This window comes from Pseudophryne corroboree, chromosome 8 (genome assembly GCF_028390025.1).
Source record: "Pseudophryne corroboree isolate aPseCor3 chromosome 8, aPseCor3.hap2, whole genome shotgun sequence".
NCBI classification, from domain to species: Eukaryota; Metazoa; Chordata; class Amphibia; order Anura; family Myobatrachidae; genus Pseudophryne; species Pseudophryne corroboree.
This window is the reverse complement of record NC_086451.1, coordinates 465,770,401-465,782,696: the sequence shown is the minus strand read 5'-3', so window position 1 is coordinate 465,782,696 and position 12,296 is coordinate 465,770,401.

The window sequence follows — 12,296 nt, the reverse complement described above, 5'->3', positions numbered from 1 at the left end:
CCATCCTATTCAGTTCCAGCCCTGTACTGTGAAGCATAACCGGTTCCAACACAGTCCTATGTCACAGCAAACTGACAGGTAGGCGAGCTACAGTAACATGCAATAGTTACAGGAATATCGCGTGAGACACAGCAAACTGACAGATAGGCAAGCTACAGTAACATGCAATAGTTACAGGAATATCGCGTGAGACATAGCAAACTGACAGATAGGCGAGCTACAGTAACATGCAATAGTTACAGGAATATCGCGTGAGACACAGCAAACTGACAGATAGGCAAGCTACAGTCAGTGGCGCACCCAGGGGGGGTTTCCGAGCACCCAGAAACCCCCCTCCACTAAAAAAAAAAAAAAAAAAAAATTTTTTTTTTTTTAAATAGCTGCATGAGTATTATTAATGGCTGTCTAGCATCCTCTGCAGCCTGCTTTCTTCCTGGTGGCACTTGTAAGTGCAATAAAAGTTGACTTTATTTTAATTATAGTACGTATATATCCATGTGCATACATATATACACATGTATATACATACATACATACATACATATAAACACACACACATATGGTATATATATATATATATATATATATATATATACACATGTGTATATATATATATGTGTACTGTATGTGTGTGTACATATATATATATATATATATCTATGCATGTTTAATATGCTATGTATATGTGTATATGTGTGTGTATGTATATATATGTATGCATATATATATATATATATGTGTAGATATATGTGTATATATATATATATATATATATATATATATATATATATATACACACACACACACACACAGACACACTAGTTTTACGGACCCAGCATATACTGGGTCACCTCAGTCCCCACCCCGTGATTGGCTCCGCCCAGTTCTGGAAACCCCCCCATGCAAATCCTGCGTTTGCCACTGACAGTAACATGTAAAGTTACAGGAATAGCGTGAGACACAGCAAACTGACAGATAGTCAAGCTACAGTAACATGCAATAGTTACAGGAATATCGCGTGAGACACAGCAAACTGGCAGATAGGTGAGCTACAGTAACATGCAATAGTTACAGTAACAGCGAGTGAGACACAGAAAACTGACAGATAGATGAGCTACAGTAACATGCAATAGTTACAGGAACATCGCGTGAGACACAGCAAACTGGCAGATAGGTGAGCTACAGTAACATGCAATAGTTACAGTAACAGCGAGTGAGACACAGCAAACTGGCAGATAGGTGAGCTACAGTAACATGCAATAGTTACAGGAATATCGTGGGAGACACAGAAAACTGACAGATAGACAAGCTACAGTAACATGCAATAGTTACAGGAATAGTGCATGAGACACAGCAAACTGACAGATAGATGAGCTATAGTAACATGCAATAGTTACAGGAATAGCATGTGAGACACAGCAAACTGACAGATAGATGAGCTACAATAACATACAATAGTTACAGGAATAGTGCATGAGACACAGCAAACTGACAGATAGATGAGCTATAGTAACATGCAATAGTTACAGTAACAGTGCATGAGTCAAAGAAAACTGACAGATAGATGAACTACAGTAACATGCAATAGTTACAGGAATATCACGTGACACACAGCAAACTGACTGATAGGCAAGCTACAGTAACATGCAATAGTTACAGGAATATCGCGTGAGACACAGCAAACTGGCAGATAGGCGAGCTACAGTAACATGCAATAGTTACAGGAATATCGCGTGAGACACAGTAAACTGGCAGATAGGCGAGCTACAGTAACATGCAATAGTTACAGGAATATCGCATGAGACACAGCAAACTGGCAGATAGGCGAGCTACAATAACATGCAATAGTTACAGGAATTTCACGTGAGACACAGCAAACTGACAGATAGGCGAGCTACAGTAACATGCAATAGTTACAGGAATAACGTGTGAGACACAGCAAACTGACAGATAGATGAGCTATAGTAACATGCAATAGTTACAGTAACAGTGCATGAGTCAAAGAAAACTGACAGATAGATGAGCTACAGTAACATGCAATAGTTACAGGAATATAACGTGACACACAGCAAACTGACTGATAGGCAAGCTACAGTAACATGCAATAGTTACAGGAATATTGCGTGAGACACAGCAAACTGGCAGATAGGCGAGCTACAGTAACATGCAATAGTTACAGGAATATCGCGTGAGACACAGTAAACTGGCAGATAGGCGAGCTACAATAACATGCAATAGTTACAGGAATTTCACGTGAGACACAGCAAACTGACAGATAGGCGAGCTACAGTAAGTGTAACATGCAATATTTACAGGAATAACGTGTGAGACACAGCAAACTGGCAGATAGGCGAGCTACAGTAACATGCAATAGTTACAGGACCAGCTTTACTTCTAGCCCGGTCTTGTGAAGCAAAGCTGGTTCCAGCCCAGTCCAGTATATCATAACCAATTCTAGTCCGGTCTTGTGAATTAAAGCCAGTTCCAGCCTGTCCCAGTGAAGCATAACTGGTCCCGGACCAGTCCAGTGAGCATATCTGGTTCCAGCCGGTCCAGCATTGAGTAGCACAACCGGTTCCAGCCTGGCCCAGTCCTGGGAAGCAACAGTAGATTCCTGCATACAGCGCCTACCAGTAAACCCGAAGCGTCATTCTCAGAGACATGAGCCGAACCTGACCATATATGAGCACTGCATGTTGAGAGGCTGAGACATTGGAAAATAGATGAAAAAAAATAAATACTGCAAGTTGCATTTGTAATTATTACCCTGGAACTGCAAGGGCCTGCAACCACAAAGCAACTGTGGCACTACAGGTGCCAGCATGACTCTATAATAAAAGTAAAAGGGTTGTTGGAGCTGCATAGGACTGAGCCAGCAGCCTACAGCTTGCAGCACAGAAGGAGTTAACAGCCCAGCTCACAGCAAGACAGATCAGTCTGCAAAAAGCAAAGGCATGACTCACCAATTTGCAGCTCAGGGGCGCGAAATCCCAGATAGAATGTCTCCCTGAGACTAAAAGGTTACAAAAGGCTGTCATGCAGCAGCAGCATGGTCTTTGCAGCCCTGAAGCCTGGAGTGTTAGCTAGCAGAAGCACGTGTGTTAGGTAGGAGAGAAGCGTGGTGTGTGAGCTGGAAAGATGTAGCCTAAGTGAGAGCTCCTCACATGTTTAGGTGGGACCCAGCCAGACACAGCAAGGCACCTGACAGAGGGAGAGACCGCAGTGTGAGAGCAGCAGTACTCAGTATCCAGTGAAAGGGTGATGCCAGGAGAAGAGTGTGTTACAGGTGTGAGTCTCAAGAGAGGATGTATCTGGGTGAGTGGTCGGAAGCCACGCGGCATGATGAGAAGCCCCCTATGGACAAGAGTCCTCGCTATGACAGAGAGACGGTAACCTGGTATGTGTAGCACAACTGGTCACAGAATGCCCTGGTACGTAATGCTGTTCGCCATATTCATGCCGCTGCGATTAAGTGATGCGCTGGAGGAGGTGCCCTGATGTATAACCGAATGTAACCATTAAGCTTTGTGCTGGAGGAGTGTTAAGAAGTTATCCCTGCTATATCCCTGCTTTATGTTAAATAAACTTTATGCTGTTTTATGAGATGGCCTGGTGCCCAATTCTTTATGCGCTGCACCGACACCTGTAGTCCACTCCTACAATGCAACTGTAACTAAACACCTGCTTAATCAGGGGACCCTTTGGTATCTGTGCCTGAACCCATGACTAGTTGGGGCAGAGTAAGTGTGATGCACTATACACAGTGACTGCAGTTTTGCATACCTAGTACCAGTGGGGTTTTACACAGTTTTGTGGATACAGATGTATCAAGCATCGCACTCTGAATGCGATACATCTTGCCACTAATCGCATTAATAGCAGTTTATTAATGCCATATACATGTACACAATTGTGATTGATTATTTATTTATTAACAGTCTCTTATATAGCGCAGCTAATTCCGTTGCACTTTACAACCGGACACAATAAATAAAGACAAAACTTGGTAATAACAAAGTCAGAGGTAGGAAGGCCCTGCTCGCAAGCTTACAATCTATGGGGAAATAGGCATTTATACACAGAGATAGGTGCTATCTATTGCATAGTTGTCCACTGGATTGTAAAGGTTCTTGGTGGGCTGTATGATATCACATCACAGCAATGATGAGCCGGGGTCAGGAGGAAGGGAAAGTGAATAAAGAGAAACTATGTAGAGGATATGTGTGGACTGTACTGTGGGAATATAATTGAATAGGAATGATTAAAATAACGAAGTCCACTCTTCTGATAACTGCCTGGAGTGATGACATCATCTACTTGGATGGGAACAATGAGGGTAATTCTGAGTTGATCGCAGCAGTAAGTTTGTTAGCAATTGGACAAAACCATGTGCACTGCGGGGGGGGGGGGGGGGGCAGATATAACATTTGCAGAGAGAGCTAGATTTGGGTGGGTTATTTTGTTTCTGTGCAGGGTTAACACTGGCTGCTTTATTTTTACACTGCAATTTAGATTTCATTTTGAATACACCCCACCCAAATCTAACTCTCTCTGCACATGTTAAGTCTGCCCCCCCCCCCCCCCCCCCCCCTGCAGTGCACATGGTTTTGCCCAACTGCTAACAAATTTGCTGCTGCGATCAACTCAGAATTAGGCCCTATGGGGGTCATTCCGAGTTGATCGCTAGCTAAAAATGTTTGCTGCGCTGCGATTAAGGGAAAAAAATGGCACTTCTGCGCATGCATATGAGGCGCAGTGCGCACGCGCAACGTACTTTCACAACGCCCAATTTATTTTTACACAAGGTCTAGCGAAGCATTTCAGTCGCACTGCTGACCGCAGAGTGATTGACATGAAGGGGGCATTTCTGGGTGTCCACTGACCGTTTTCAGGGAGTGTTCGAAAAAACGCAGACGTGCCAGGAAAAACGCAGGCGTGCCAGGAAAAACGCAAGCATGGCTGGCCGAATGCTGGGCGTGTTTGTGACGTCAAATCCGGAATTGAATAGTCTGAAGTGATCGCAAGCGCTGAGTAGGTCTGGAGATACGCAGAAACTGCACAATATTTTTTTTGTAGCAGCGCTGCGATCCTTTCGTTCGCACTTCTGTAAGCTAAGATACACTCCCAGAGGGCGGTGGTTTGCACGGCTGCTAAAAGCAGCTAGCGAGCGATCACCTTGGAATCTACCCATGTGTAGAGAGGAAAGGGGAGATGAACACCAGCGAGTGGTTTTGTGGTGTGCATTATTTTCTTTCCCTGCCCATTCTTTATTCCTCCACCATATATGCATTTAATTACAATTCAAACTGAATTTGATAGGTTGTCAGCATGAAATTTGACATATTTAAATGCCACACAGGTGTCTGTCATTTTTTATTACGCACTGTTTTACAGTTCTGCCTTATACATGAGGCTCATGAGATGATCGTCCGTCAGTTCTATAAATAAAGGATGATGGTGAAGACTATGGTGAATCCCACACGAGGGGTAACGTTGGGCTTCTTTGGTTTGCGAACCATGTCATTTGGCTAACCAGATCCACATGTGAGTAAGCATCATATGAGAATGTAAGGTTGACTCCAGCAAAATAAAAGTAAAAAGACAAAAACAAACAGGACAGTGTGAGCCAAGCTAAAGACTGTGAGATCCATAGAAAAGCATACAGAGGAAATAATCATCGCTGGTTGTTATCTCTTGGACGGTATCTGGTTGATAGATAGACAGTGTCTAGTTAGACAGTAAATAGACAGACACCATATGTTAGACAGACAGGTCGACAGGGTCAAAATGTCGACATGAAAAAGGTAGACAGTGCAAATGGTCGACAGGGTCAAAAGGTTGACGTGAAAATGGTCGACATAAAAAAGCTAGACATGTTTTTTTTAAAAATTTACACGTTTTTGGACTATTTCATACCTTCTCTATCCATGTCGGCATTGAGTTGGTTATAAACCAACCACCCGAAGCGTGGCGAGCGAAGCGAGCCCAGCGACGGGATGCCTTTCTACAATTGGGGGTCCCAGATGACAAAACTATCCACACAAACCACAAAAATGCAAAAAACATGGCGTCTGCCTTTTTTTTTTTGTGTCGACCATTTTTCATGTCGACTTTTTGATCCTGTCTACCTTTTGTGTCTAACTAGACACTGTCTATCTATCAAGCCACACCCCTCTTGGACTGGGGACGACGAGGACTTCAACTACAAACGGCAATTAGCTGCAAGACCAACAATTTTTGGCTTTTAGAAATCTCTGTAAATTGGTTGGTTGTAAAATTGCTAAAAATATAAAAGGACGACATCTCTCTTGAAAATCCAATTCTACATAAGGCGTTACATAACACACTGAGCAATTTTACATTATAATTCAATTTTACAAATGTTGTAAATAACTGAAACAGAAGATTGTCAAATCACATCCCTTTACTTCTATATAAAGGCATCTTCACGGCTACTGCGTGGCTGTAAAATTGCACATGAGCACTGCGGTAATGGGTGTGATGCACATTGGAACCTCTTACAGCCCACCGGGGTAGACGGCTAATGCCATGTGAAGATGGCGTTGGCCAATACAGGCAAGGTTTGCGGAGCTTTTTGGAACTTGTAAAATAGCATCCCCATAGAAAACTGTGGAGACGGCTGGTGGATTCCTTATTATTACATTCTAGTGATACTAAGTTGCCCTCAAACATGTGGAAACAGTAATTTCCTCATATTTTAAGGGCATAATTGATTTAGAAATACGCCCCTGACTGAGACTACTACCCCTGCAATACTTACCATTTGCAGACAGTTTACATTGTAGAGATGATCTCTGTATATCCAGCAATTACATACAACTGAGAACTAGATAGGGGAGCTTGACTGACTTCTATGTGGCCACATTTCAGGAAACATAAATGTAACTCTAAGGGGGTCATTCCGAGTTGATCGCTCGCTAGCTACTTTTTGCAGCCGCGCAAACGCATAGTCGCCGCCCACGGGGGAGTGTATTTTTGCTTTGCTAGTGTGCGATCGCTTGTGCAGCCGAGCTCTGCAAACACATTTTGTGCAATTTCTGAGTAGGTCTGGACTTACTCAGCCGCTGCGATCACTTCAGTCTTCTTGTTCCCGGAATTGACGTCAGACACCCGCCCTGAAAACGCCTGCGTTTTACCAAACACTCCCAGAAAACGGTCAGTTGACACCCACAAACGCCCTCTTCCTGTCAATCTCCTTGCGATCGGCTGTGCGAATGGATTCTTCGTTAAATCCACCGCTCAGCAACGATCTGCTTTGTACCTGTACGACACACGTGCGCATTGTGGTGTATACGCAGGCGCAGTAGTGACCTGATTGCTGCGCTGCAAAAAATGGCAGCTTGCGATCAGGTCGGAAATGACCCCCAAAGGGGGAAATTAAATAAATATTGAAGAGAGATAACGTGGAGAGAGATAAAGTGCCAACCAATTAGCTACTAAATCTCAAACAGCTTGCAAAATGACAGTAGCTCATTGATAGGTACTTTGGGGTCTATGTACCAAGCGTTGGAGAGAGATAAAGTACCAGCTAATCAGCTCCTAACTGCTATGTCATAGGCTGTGTTTGAAAAATGACAGTTAGGAGCTGATTGGTTGGTACTTTATATCTGTCCACTTTATCTATATCCAAGGCTTAGTAAATAGACCCCAATATCTCTTTCCAATCCTTAATAATTCTTCCGTAAGACCAGTAGCGCATCTTGCTACGGGCACATGGGATTTTTGCCCAGAGCGCCGCCTTCCGGAGGGCGCCACCGCCATCCGGAGGGCGCCGCCGCCATGGCAAGATCCGCTACTGTTGGTCAGTGCCCCCCGGTGCTGTGCGGCGCTGTGAAGGAAACTAGACACTACCCGTCTAGTTTCCCTTCGTGGAGAGAACTTTTGCTGTGCGGTGCGCGATGATGTCATCGAGCACCACACAGCATTGTGGGACTGGCACATAGACGCCAGGGGTCATAATTGACCTCTAGTGTCTATGCTGTGCTATGGGAGAGACGTCATGATGTCTCTCCCATAGATGCGAGGAGCGGCGCCGACGGAGGTCAGCAGCGGTTGGGAATCAGGAGCGGGGATAGCAAGTATTAATTAATTATTTTTTTTTGTAAGTGGCGCTACTCTACAGGGGGCACAACTCTACAGTGGGCATAACTGACCATGCCCCTGTATGAAGCCAAGCCCCTATTTTCGCTCGGGGTGCCACAAGGGCTAGATCCGGCCCTGTGTAAGACATAGCTTAGCTTGTGGAGTGCTTCAAAAATGTTCTGTTACTTAATTAAAAAAACATATTACCAATTAAGGTGCAAGAAGCCACAGCAATTCAGTTCAACACGATTTAGCCAGATTCAGGCATAACTTTGCAAATTGCAATGTTTTTTTTATTTTTTTTATTCTGCTTGCAAATCATAATTCTAATTTATTAGCAGGGTCCTAGCTGTTATGTGTCCCATCTATTTCCCATTAGCCTCTGACCCTCAAAGGCAGACTAGGGAGAGTGCTCTACGATGCATCCTGTTGTACTTTTTGCCTCTGTCTCATATAGGGGGTCATTCCGAGTTGATCGCTCGCTGATGTTTTTCGCAGTGCAGCGAACAGGTTCCTACTGCGCATGCGTATGCACCGCAATGCACGGGCGCGTCGTACGGGTACAAAGCGGATTGTTGCTGGACAATGGATTTAACGAAGAATCCATTCGCACGGGCGATCGCAAGGAGATTGACAGGAAGAGGGCATTTGTGGGTGGCAACTGGCCGTTTTCAGGGAGTGGTTGGAAAAATGCAGGCGTGTCCAGGCGTTTGCGAGGAGGGTTCCTGACGTCAATTCCGGTCCTGGACAGGCTGAAGTGTTCGCAGCAGCTGCGTAAGTCCTGGGCTGCGCAGAGACTGCACAAAATCTGTTTGTACAGCTCAGCTACACATGCGATCGTACACTAGCAAAGCGAAAATACACTCCACTATGGGCGGTGACTATGCGAAAGCAGGACTGCAAAAAAACCGAGCGAACAAACAGGTCTGAATTAGCCCCATTATTCAAGGTATTACTTCTATAGTACATCATCCCGTCATACTCATACCCAAACTGCCCAAATATTCACTGGCACTTAATTGTAATTTCCCATGTACTTTGTATTTACTGCTGCTAGTAATTGGAACGTTGACCTCAGAGTCGGCAAAGGTGTGACTACATAAAGAAAGCTCTGTGTTATACTCTGATAAAGGAGGTGAGAGAGAACACAAGTCATTTTCATTAATTGTAGACATCAAGGGGGTCATTCCGAGTTGATCGCTCGCTAGCTAGTTTTAGCAGCCGTGCAAACACTATGCCGCCGCCCACTGGGGAGTGTATTTTAGCTTAGCAGAAGTGCGAACGTTTTTATAGCAGAGCGCCTGCAAAAACATTTTGTGCAGTTTCTGAGTAGCTCTGAACCTACTCAGCGCTTGCGATCACTTCAGCCTATTCGTGTCTGGATTTGACGTCATACACCCGCCCAGTGAACGCCCAGCCACGCCTGCGTTTTCTCAGACACACCTGCGTTTTTGCAAACACTCCCTGAAAACGGTCAGTTGACACCCAGAAACGCCCCCTTCCTGTCAATCTTCTTGCGGCCGCCAGTGCGACTGAAAACTTTGCTAGAACCTGAGCACAACCACAACGGGCTTTGTACCCGTATGTCGCGCGTGCGCATTGCGTCCCATGCGCATGCGCAGAAATGCCATTTTTTAGCCTGGGGTCTGTGCTGCAAACAACAGCAGCTAGCGATCAACTCGGAATGACCCCCCCCCAAGAACACTGTGACATAAACTTAAAGTGATCAAGTTGATCTCACCAATGATCCCTTCCCTACTCTAATAAGCTTTACTGGGAAGAACTATCGGGGTTTTTTAGAGTTGTTAGCAAACTAACAAAATTAGTAGTTGGGCAAAACCATTGCAGTGCAGGGGGGCAGATGTAACATGTGCAGAGAGAGTTAGATTTGGGTGGGGTGTGTTGAAACTGAAATCTAAATTGCAGTGTAAGAATAAAGCAGCCAGTATTTACCCTGCACAGAACCAATATAACCCACCCAAATCTAACTCTGCACATGTTACATCTGCCTCCCCTGCAGTGCACATGGTGTTGCCCAATTAACTTTTTTCTGGTTTGCTAACAAACCTCAACAACCCCCTGTATCATGTTTATAAATTAATACAGTTAGCCAGACACATTTGTTTTTGTTGTTGTCTGAATGACAGCGTACCTTACCCACATATACGCTAACTAGTGAGATATTCCAGTACATAAACCAAACAGGTTTAAATGCTAAGACACAGTTCTAACAAAGAGAGCATTTCGGCTTACCACATTGTAAAAGCTGTAGTCATCGCGCTAACATAGATTTTCCAATGTGATTTTATGCATCATGGTGGTCATTCCGAGTTGTTCGCTCGTTATTTTTCTTTTGCAACGGAGCGATTAGTCGCTAATGCGCATGCGCAATGTCCGCAGTGCGACTGCGCCAAGTAAATTTGCTATGCAGTTAGGTATTTTACTCACGGCATGACGAGGTTTTTTCTTCGTTCTGGTGATCGGAATGTGATTGACAGGAAGTGGGTGTTTCTGGGTGGAAACTGGCCGTTTTATGGGTGTGTGCGAAAAAACGCTACCGTTTCTGGGAAAAACGCAGGAGTGGCTGGAGAAACGGAGGAGTGTCTGGGCGAATGCTGGGTGTGTTTGTGACGTCAAACCAGGAACGACAAGCACTGAACTGATTGCAGATGCCGAGTAAGTGTGGAGCTACTCAGAAACTGCTAAGAAGTGTCTATTCGCAATTTTGCTAATCTTTCGTTCGCAATTTTAATAATCTAAGATTCACTCCCAGTAGGCGGCGGCTTAGCGTGTGCAAAGCTGCTAAAAGCAGCTAGCGAGCGAACAACTCGGAATGAGGGCCTATGTACATAATTATTTCATAGTGTCGTCTGTGCAATATGCTGTGATATTTCTATATGATCAATGGGATTGGAACATTTCATCACTTAGAAGTCTTAGGGGGATATTCAAATGATATATCACGCTCAATTTCCTTTCTAAAATGATCTCTGTTATCGCGCATATTGCGCCCATAGTAATCAGGTTTAGCTGTGAAAAGGTTGGGTGCCCCGCTACTCCGGGGGTAGCGAGCTGAAATAATGATACAACATCCCTGAGGGCAGAAACAGAACGGGTGTGTAAAGGGGTGAAAAGAATTGAATCCCGCCCTTTATGTTACATACTTGGGTGACGCTTTGAACTTCTGTAATATAAGTGTCACAAGGATTCTTACTGTACATATGATTCCATCTAATACAAATATATACACTATGTAGACAAAAGTGATTGGACACTGATAGCAAATAGATCAACAAGATTTTATTGACATCAGTACTATGTAGGTCCACCACGTGAAGTGACTACTGCTGACACTCTTCTCGTCAAACTGTCCAAAAGTTCCTGGACAACAGCAGGGGGTATGTTTTGCCATTCTGCCTTAAGTACAGTGACCAACTGCGACATTGATGAAGGTCACGTCACCGAAGAACGCACCTGCTAATTCAATTTGTTCCAGAGGTTCTCAATGGAGTTAAGATCTGAACTCTGAGCTGGCCTGTCCATCCGTGTTACCTACATACTAGTCCAGCGTCACCCTGGAAACATGACATTGTGCAAGGGATGATCCCCTTTTCAAACTAGATTAGCTCCTTCTGGCATCGATTAGCTCCTTCTGGATTTATCTATCTATCTATCTATCTATCTATCCATCCATCCATGTTTTTTCCCCCTGTGGGGGCAATGGTTATGTTTTTTCCCTGTGGTGGCAATGGTTATGTTTTTTTCCCTGTGGGGGCAATGTGTATGTTTTTTTCTCCCATGTGGGGGCAATGGTTATATTTTTTTTCCCTGTGAGGACAATGTGTATGTTTTTTTTTCCTGTGGGGGCAATGTATATGTTTTTTTTCCTGTGTGTATTTTATTAATTATGGCACAATTGGATTGGGTGGGATTTGCACTCCTAAAATTTTCATACATAATGCTAGTAGACCTGGGGTTGACCCTGACTGTGAGTCTGCACATTGCCCAGCGATAAAACCAATAGAGCTTCAAAGAGGGGAGGTGAGTAAATGTCTAAGTACTAGATAATACAGTACCTAGATAAGTAAGTTCTGTTTATCTTTCTCAAGGTGTTACCCCTGCACTTCAGTGGGAAATGGCTGGGTCCACGCCACATTCCTATTAGAAGAAATCCACATCAACATGTTTTTGTC